Genomic DNA, 9,834 nt, shown 5'->3' with positions numbered 1-9,834 from the left:
TTTTCATGTATAGGCCTACTGAAGAAAATTCAGCATACAACACAATACACACACACACACACACACACACACAGACACACACAAATGCACACTATATCATGTATTCAGAAACGTAGCTATATAAATTACTCTAATAAATCAGCATTTCAGGTTGTTCACTTCCACTAAATCATGTCCGATGTAATTCTATGCTGTACAACTCTATACTGTTTACTTAATTTCCATAATCATAGAAATGCCAAGCTGAGTGTGGCAGAGGGGGCGTGGCCAGGCGACAGCTCTGGGTGGAGAGAGGAGGCGAGTTGGACTAACAGGTAACGACTGATTGTTCTCACTTTTTACAGCAGCCTAGGTGTTTGTGTGTTTCCTTTTAGTAGATCCTGAGAGAGACGGAGTTGGCAGAGTCTGCACACAGCACACACTTGCGATGACAAACAGCGGACTGTTTGGACAGTGGATTTCGGGGTTGTTTTATGTTTATGTGACATCCAGAGATAAGCACTCTTTAAAAAAAAAAAAAGGAAAAAAAAATGACAGACAAAACCTGAAATGCTACCAAAATACACCTGCTTCCTGAGTCGTCCTCTCCAACACACACAGGATTCCTGCAGAGAACAGTCCTGTTACACACTCGGAGTAAACACACAGGACCTTATTTATCAGACTGGATATAAACCAGTGTGTTTGTAAATCGTTCACAGGAGCGTTTACACAAAACAAAATGTGGTGTTCATGAAAATTTGGGAAAATGTCTGCACTCTATGTTTCTCTCCTGAGTTTGTGTATAAGGAGACTCATTAATCTGGACCTCCATTCACTGGCTTCACGTCGTATAATTGCCGAAGACTTACGGTGAGCTGCGTGGACAGAAAAATGCGTCATTCCGATTGGCTAATCCCGTTTCTCATCACAGCAGCTGCTCTCGGATAAACTAAAGAATGCATCCATCCATCCATCCATCCATCCTCTGTACCGCTTATCCTACACATGGTCGTGGGGAGTCTGGAGCCTATCCCAGGAGACTCGAGGCAGGGGACACACTGGATAGGGAACAATCGCACACACACTCACACACCCATTCACACACTACAGACAATTTACAGATACCAATCCGCCTTCAACGCATGTCATTGAACTGGGGGAGGAACCCGGAGTACCCGGATGAAACCCCCAAAAGCTCAGGGAGAACACCCAAACTCCACACACACAAGGCGGAGACGGGAATCGAACCTCCAGCCCCGGATGTGCAACCAATAAGCCACCATGCTAATATATAAGGCTCCAGGCTCCCCACGACCATGTGTAGGATAGGATAATTTGAGTTTTGTACCCCTGGATTAGTCTGTCAAGTTGAAATCACTTATTCATTTCAGTTACACACCAATTTACTGAACATTTTGTCAAACTGATTCAAAGACCTGAAAGAAAGCGATTCCTTAAAAAAAATCCATAAATTAAGACAAAAAAAGTAATATTAGCTGCTCAGTTAGGATAAAAGTAATGGTGCCCTTTAACAGGAGGAAGAGTTAGCGTGTACAATGGTAGCCGAAACGCTACGGTGGCTGAGCCACATTACTGGAAGATTTAGTGGTGAGCTTTGCCTTTTATGGGTGTTTTGTGGGTGTGGCTAATTGAAAGTCGTCATGCCATGAACATGCTTGGTAATTAACAGATCAAGAGTACAAAGGAACTCAGCAAAACTTCAAATCTAGCAGGAATTTCTAGTTCAGTTTGGTTGATAATTGATAATTGAAGCCCAGTGTACACAGACACTGACGATGGTGATGAAACGGACTGTGGGAAAGGGCGTGGCCAGGTAAAATGAATTATGAATAATCAGTGCAGCCCAGAATAATATGGAATGTAAATACATGAAAACCCCTGCAGCTGTTTGTGGTTCACTGCTGCGTGAAAGTAAACACGCCCCGGTGTACTGAGTACACTTTCCATCACACGGTGAAAGTACTGCGGTTAAGACGAGAGCGGGAGAACGTGTCTCATTCGACACTGTGCTGTAATGGCCACAGGAAATGAAATGACTGAGAAATGATATATTTGCTGGTAGTTTATTTATGGCTGTTGGAGCAAGAGGTGTTTCAGATAAAGCAGAGCATAATTAATTCCAGGAACACGTTTAATTAGGGCCGCTAAACAGTTCAAGGATGATTTGCTTTTCCTTCCAACCTAAAATGTAATGTGTTAATTTAGCAACAAGCGGACAAATCGTTAACAAATACTCGCTTAGTCTGAGAATCTGCCGCACCGCTACATTCTGACCATTTATTAAAGCAAAAGCAGGATTAAAATATATATATATATATATATATATATATATATATATATATATATATATATATATATATATATATATATTAAGCACCTTATAACAGATCAGGCTTTTTAAAAAAATACAATTCAACATTTAAACTCTTGCATGTCTGAGAGCTCCAGGGTGGAGGCGTGAGTGAGTTCTCCTCGGTAATGAGCAGGCTGAAAGGACGAATATGGAGCGCTGAAGGGGACACTGAGGGCTAAAGTGGCCACAAGCACAAATCTGACAGCCTGTCCATCAGAGTTACGGACAGAAAGGTCACACACTGACTGGACTGAAGTGTTTACACACACTGACTCAGTGGGGGGGATTAATACACACTGAGCAAATATCAGAGGAAAGAGGTGTAAAAGAGCTGAGGATGGAATAAAAGCATTGTTAAAGGTGTTCCTACACATACACACAAATATTACACACATGCACACACACACACACACACATGCACACACACACACACACACACACACACAAAAGATAGAAGTAATATGTACAAGAAAAGTACAGATTAACGAACAGTGCTGTATTACAAAGGGGGCGTGGCTAAGCCATCTGCTGTGATATCCAATCAGATCAGCTCATCTCATTCTCTTTAATAAAGGAGTGTCCAATCAGATCAGCTCCTCTCGGTCTCTTTAAAATCCAAGTGTCCAATCAGATCAGCTCCTCTCATTCTCTTTAATAAAGGAGTGTCCAATCAGATCAGCTCCTCTCATTCTCTTTAAAATCCAAGTGTCCAATCAGATCAGCTCCTCTCATTCTCTTTAATAAAGGAGTGTCCAATCAGATCAGCTCCTCTCATTCTCTTTAAAATCCAAGTGTCCAATCAGATCAGCTCCTCTCATTCTCTTTAATAAAGGAGTGTCCAATCAGATCAGCTCCTCTCATTCTCTTTAAAATCCAAGTGTCCAATCAGATCAGCTCCTCTCATTCTCTTTAATAAAGGAGTGTCCAATCAGATCAGCTCCTCTCGGTCTCTTTAAAATCCAAGTGTCCAATCAGATCAGCTCCTCTCATTCTCTTTAATAAAGGAGTGTCCAATCAGATCAGCTCCTCTAATTCTCTTTAATAAAGGAGTGTCCAATCAGATCAGCTCCTCTCATTCTCTTTAAAATCCAAGTGTCCAATCAGATCAGCTCCTCTCATTCTCTTTAAAAGCACATGTCCGGTTTAGTTTTTGTCTGTTCATATTAAAGTCTGGTAAACAGTGACCTTGCACAAAAAGCAGTTCATAAAAAATTAACAATGACACCATTTATTAAATCTAGTTGCAGTTCCACATGTGCAGTAGGAGGCGCTGTTGCCAAGCAGCAACAGGACAAAAACTATCATGCGCAAAAACAAACCTGCACTGACAGTTGGAATGTCATCTGTTTGTTTTACTTTATCAGTACAGAAGCATCATTCATGACCACAAACTGACTCATGTTCAACCAGGAAACTCCAGATGTTCATGCACAGAAACAGAGCTGAACGAGTCGTGATGCTACCATGCTGAAGAATCGATGGGTTACAGTGTGTTAGTGTATGTTCCTGTCACAGAGAATCCACAGAGAAACTCATCTATCCTGAAAATGTCAGAAAACTGACACCGGAGACTCCTCCCATGAACATCTCGTTACAGAAAACCTCAGCATGACAACGATTATACATGTTCGTATGTGGAGCGTCCACCGTACAACCCCCCTGAATGAGCTGTTACTATAGAAACGATAATGTATTAGAACGAGCGATTTTATATAAATATAAAGCTGTGAATTGCAGCTGCGCTACTGTCAGATAATTAATCAACACATTCTGACCAATCAGAATGCAGCGGTGTTCGATGGTCCTGGCTGACGGTGGTGTTTAGACACACGTGAAAGGTTACAGACGAAGCCAGCAGATGAACGGAGGCCGGTGTTCCCTAAGCTAATTAGCTCACGCCCTCGAGCTAAAGCTGATCTCAGCAGCACACGTTTCCTCTCCATGAACACACGCACGTGATGTGTTATTACAACACGTGTAGGAATAATCCCTGAACGTGAAGAGCTGTGATTTCCCAGAAGTCTTTTTTCAGCCTACAGTAAATATTCCCTGTTAACATTCATATTACAGTAATATCTTGATATGATATTTACATCACTGTAGAGTTAGGGATTAGAGAACTGTTGTCAGTTTTACTTTCTGAGACTTTATGTGAACATTTTATGAGTTTTAATAAGCTCAAGGCTTTAGATAGACTTATAAGACTTATAGGAGTTGTAGTACAGAAACATCAGACAGGACTTCTCAGAGAATTAAAATGATGGTGAGTTCAATGAAAAACCCTAAAAGTGTGACATATGATAGAATTGAACCACCGGGTTTATTTTTGTAGAGGAATCCGGATACGCGTTAAGATCTGGAACAATCACACTCAACAAAATAGAGTCTATGTAAGACAAGAAAGCTACAACTGCAAAATATATATGTATTAGACATGCACCGACGTATCGGCCGATAAAGGCTATTTTTCCCGCTATGGGCCATCGGTCGATAGTTTATAAACATCGATGATCAGGGCGATTATATCCTGTCACTCAAAAGTGGGCGGGAAAACATATGGATTGTGTGCTGTGTGTAAAGGCGATGTCTTTTGTGTGGAATGATGACTAAACTGCAGTGTGTAATCTGTAATCTCTGCACTGATAATATTTCACACCGGACGCTGCAGCAGTGAAGCGGGAGTTTCAGCGTAGAGTCCAATTTATTTTTTTGCCACGCTGCTCGAGCTGAATTAAAGGGCCAGTACACCGCCGAAAGATTTAAATGAAGATGAGTTACAAAAAAGTTTATATTGTACAGAAAAATATATTTGTAGAGTCGTATATTTCATATCCAGTGAATGTTAATATATAAAAAGTGTATATTACATATGACCAGTTTGATGTTAATGATGAAGTAGAAATGCTTGTGTTTGTGGAGAGTGAATGTGAGACTAACAGGAGGATTTTTACAATTCAGTCGATGTTAATATGAATTAATATTCAATAAGTTAATAATCTTACTTTAATCTTCAGAATTTAGTCCATGTGTTAATGTTAATCAGAGTCATGTGTTTTCTGTTTATGAGACCAGTTACTGTCAAACAACTTGCTGAAATGGAGAGTTTTAAAACTAATAAAGTTTTCTTTCAGAATTGTGGCATTAATTATTATTAATTTAAAAGAAGGTTAAAAAAAAAAAGGAAGAACTATCGGTATCGGCTGAGAAATTTACTATTGGTGCATCTCTAAAATATATATCTAGTTTTTAATTGAACCACTCTCATATATCTAATATAAATTATGTCAAAGGTCAAATCTCCAACCTGCAGACCAAATGCAGGCAAATTCTCCACCTTTTCGGTGGAATTTAGTCAAATGGAGCATTGGAGCAGTGGATATTATTGTCAGTACATGTCCAGTCCTGACCTCTGAGGCTCCTGTAGCGAGGCTGAAGGCGAGTGGGTTTGTTGTACTAAACTCCAGACAGAGTGTGACGGTGTTTAGCGAGAGGCTTGTGATTAATCTCTGCAGTCGCACGGTCTCCTGCGAGCTCATATTTCAGGGAGACTGATGGCCTGTTCTCCGACACCTGTGAGCTGCCAGCACTCGCTGATGTCTTCCACTTTAGCCATCAGTGAGAGCAGAGCAACAGTGCAGCCAATTACACACAGCATCCTACACACAATCACCTCCATATGCTCCTGTTCCTGCCTTTAATAACGCTGCTGAGGAGTTCTCTGCTGTCAGCCCGAGGATGAGCCGGGATATTTAATGAGCCGTGTCTCAAACTGCACACCTAATACTAAGTGTACTTAGAGCTACAGAACAGAAACGGTTCAATTAGAGGAACCGGGTCTGATGTTATTAATAAGTGCTCGTTTCTTGATGTAGTCATGCAGTCACTTCAACTAACTCGCGTACATCTACAGTGTCTTCATGCCTCCTGGACTTTCCCAGGTTTTTTACAGGGTTACAACCTGGACCTGGAAATGGACCTAACTGGGAGCGAAGCATGGTGGTGGTAGTATCGTGAGGGTTACCTTGGCTACCTGGTTGCATCTCTGACTAATGCTCTGATTGGGATCACATGACATGAATGTATAAATAAACCATAGTATTAAAGTGAGGCAAATCAATATAGTTTGCAAAATTATTTACAAGTGAAAAACATCAAAGTCATGGTTGCATGTGTACTGCAGTGGAATCCCTAAAATCAGTTCAGGTGCAACCGGATCCCATCAGAAACCATGCGCTGTTATTACCTGAAAGGAACTGAAGTTAACTGCCACAGGAAAAATACTCAACATAAGTTTGTTAGTTAGAGAACATACCAAACACTACGAAGACCAAGGACTGATCGCAACAAGTCCAGGACAAAGTTCTGGGAAAAGCTTCTTTGCTACAGTACGTTTGGCAGAGACTCAACATTGCTCACCATCTCCACTGTGAAGCATGCTGGTGGTAGCATCATGCTGAGAGGTAATCTTGTTCTCTTGGTTGCTCGCAAACTTTTTTTTAATTCTTTTTTAACATTTATGAATTATATATGTACGCATCTTACTTTATTTATGAATCTCATTTTGTTTTAGGGAAAAAAAAATCCTACTACAATCACTACTTAGTGCTTTGTGATTGGATGGAGCCTGCGTATATAGCAGAAGCAGAAAGATCATTAATAAAACTGGAAAACTGTTTGTTAAATCCAGCTAACCAGTGTCAGCGTTCTAAAGTCAGTGATAATTAAATACAGTCAAATACGTTTTGATGTCTGTTCAGTTGTTTGTTTGTTTTTTTTTAATTAAGGGATGCCATTGGAGCATGTTAGCTAGACATATGTAGCTACCTAGCTATTAACACTATAGATACAAGTATGAAACGCAGGTAACTGGCTGCTCTTACACCTGTAGTTAAAATGAGTCCAGGTTATTGTAGTAGAAAAATATAATTAGCTAATTAGCTCCTGTCAAATCTCTATCTACATCTCTGTAATATAAAATATTCAACAAAATAATGTATGAAATAAGAGCTGCACTGAAAGGCTACGTTGAGAGATAATTAGTGTCGGCTTGTAATCATGACATTGGAGGGAAAAAGTGTGTGTGTGTGTGTGTGTGTGTGTGTGTGTCTGAAGCAGTACACTGAAGCCTGAGAGCTAATCCAGGCTTCGTTTGTTTGACTCTCACACCGTGGGCTTTAATTGAGATTTTTGAAAATGCTGCAGTTGTAAATCCTTGAGTTAAACCTCCTGTGAATATCAGAGATTTCCGGAATAAAATCTAATCTGCTTTCATCTTGACCCACAAGAAAAACACTGTAGTACACTTCAGTATTTACTGTGGTGAAGTCTAGCAGATTATAGTATACCGTAGTATATTACCGTATCTACTACACTCTGTTAATGTATACTACCGCTTACTGTAGTGTTAACTATACTGAACTGATGCAAAATAATTAAATATTCGAGTTACTACAGAGTACTATGGGATACCACAGTGTGTTCTAGTGCTCATTATAACGTATTACAAAGCTTTACAACATCCCTCTGTGCTGTGAAGGTCGTCACACTTACTGTAGTACAGTTGGAGAACAATTATTACAGTAATGACCGTCGTTTTTATTTAAATATTACTATAGTAGAGTCACCACAACATATTTCCACATATTACTGCAGTATCTTTACTACAGTAAGGTTCAAAATCACTATAGTATTTACTACAGGAATGTTACTACCGTTTGTAATGTAAATCTACTCTGAAACACTGCAGTATTTTTTTATGTGGACTGCGTCGTCTGATTCACCGAGAGACACAGGCATGAAGATTCTCACGTACTGAACACTACTGAAACACGGATGCTCCGATTATTGCCACGAGGCTGCGATTAATTACAAGACTGGCCATTTTCACTCAGAAAATGACGTGTCTCGCTGTGCCAAGCCATTAACACGAAGGCGACGCTTCTTTAGAACACACCGACAGCGGTACGTCGTCTCTGCAGGAATAAAAGGTGTGCTGTAAATGCTCTAATCGTCAGGAGAAATGTATCTCCTCACACACGTGTTGAACTCAATTCTGTCCATTCTTCAGCAGAACAAACAAAACCGTAGTCTATTTCTCCTACAGAAATACAGAACATTCCCTCTGTTCCCCTCAAGTGCCTCTCGAATTAGCTACATGATCTCCAGGTCCGTCGTACAGCACCGTCTCTACCTCCACACACGCTCCATAACACTCACTCTCACTCAGCGCGGTGTGTATACATGTGAGAGGATGTGTAGGCGTCTCTGTACAAGGCCACAGACTAGCACTGACGTACACGCATGAAAGAAGGAGATTTTCAAACTGTTAAAATGTGAAGCCGTGAGTTTGATATACTGTAGCCAGGGGTGCCAATACTTAGTCAAAATACAAACACGTTTAACGTCTGTTCCGATCTGTTTTCATATTCAGATTTAAATCTGAAGTGGGCGTGGCCTGCCACTCCGCCCTATCGAAACACCGAAGATATAGCCTTATTTTCATTCACAGATCATCTCCAGCACTTTACAGTGTATGAATGTATTTTTAAACTCCTGAACTCCTGAGTAAGCAAGCTGTCCGTCTTTCTGGCACGAGCTTTAAGAAGCGATGGCTCGGTGTATAACCGCATGTTTCTTTTGTTTGTAAAGAAATACAATATTGTAGAAATGTGTTTTTTTTTTTTGGACCTCAATGAGGCAATACTTCATCTCACATTCTCTGAGCAGGGTTTGCTGCGTATAATGTCCGCGTATCACAGATACTAAATACTGCAACTCAGAAATAATAATAATAAAGATAATGAGTCTTTATTGGTCACGTATGCAGTACAGCAAAATTCTTTTCTTTGCACATCCCAGCATGTCAGGAAGTTGGGGTCAGAGATGATACAGCGCCCCCTGGAGCAGAGAGGGTTAAGAGCCTTGCTCAAGGGCCCAACAGTGACAGCTTGGCAGTGCAGGGGCTTGAACCCCCGACCTTCTGATCAGTAACCCAGAGTCTTAACCGCTAACCCACCACTGTGTATAAAATGTGAACTAACTAGTTTTCCCCAAAAAAGAGTGAGAACAGGAAGAAAAAATGCATCTTCCTTTTCCTATGTCTGAACAATTTGGGCAAGTTTTAAGTCTATTAGTGAGCTAATTTTAAAGCGCCTAAACTGCTAAAAGCTTTCACTGAGACTCAAAAGCTAGCAAAAAATAAACCAAAAAAAAAGGAATAAAAGATGAACCCCCCACATATTTGTTCATATCTGTATTTGTACGGTATTTATGTAGAATGCTTTATCTGTTCAATCTTAATGATATGTTCACATTCAGTTACATTAAAACTACTGAAGTCCTGAAACTCTACGCTACTCTGCGCCGTGCTGTCACGGGGAATTAATCAGCACCTTCTGATTCAGGAGCAATAATACACGTGGTCAACGCCACAGAGCTCCTTCAGAGAGAAAAGCCGTGTCCTGCAGCACAACGCCCGT

Source organism: Ictalurus furcatus, chromosome 1, assembly GCF_023375685.1.
Source record: "Ictalurus furcatus strain D&B chromosome 1, Billie_1.0, whole genome shotgun sequence".
In the NCBI taxonomy this organism is placed as follows: Eukaryota; Metazoa; Chordata; class Actinopteri; order Siluriformes; family Ictaluridae; genus Ictalurus; species Ictalurus furcatus.
The sequence above is the reverse complement of the archived record's forward strand: the minus strand, read 5'-3'. Positions refer to the sequence as shown.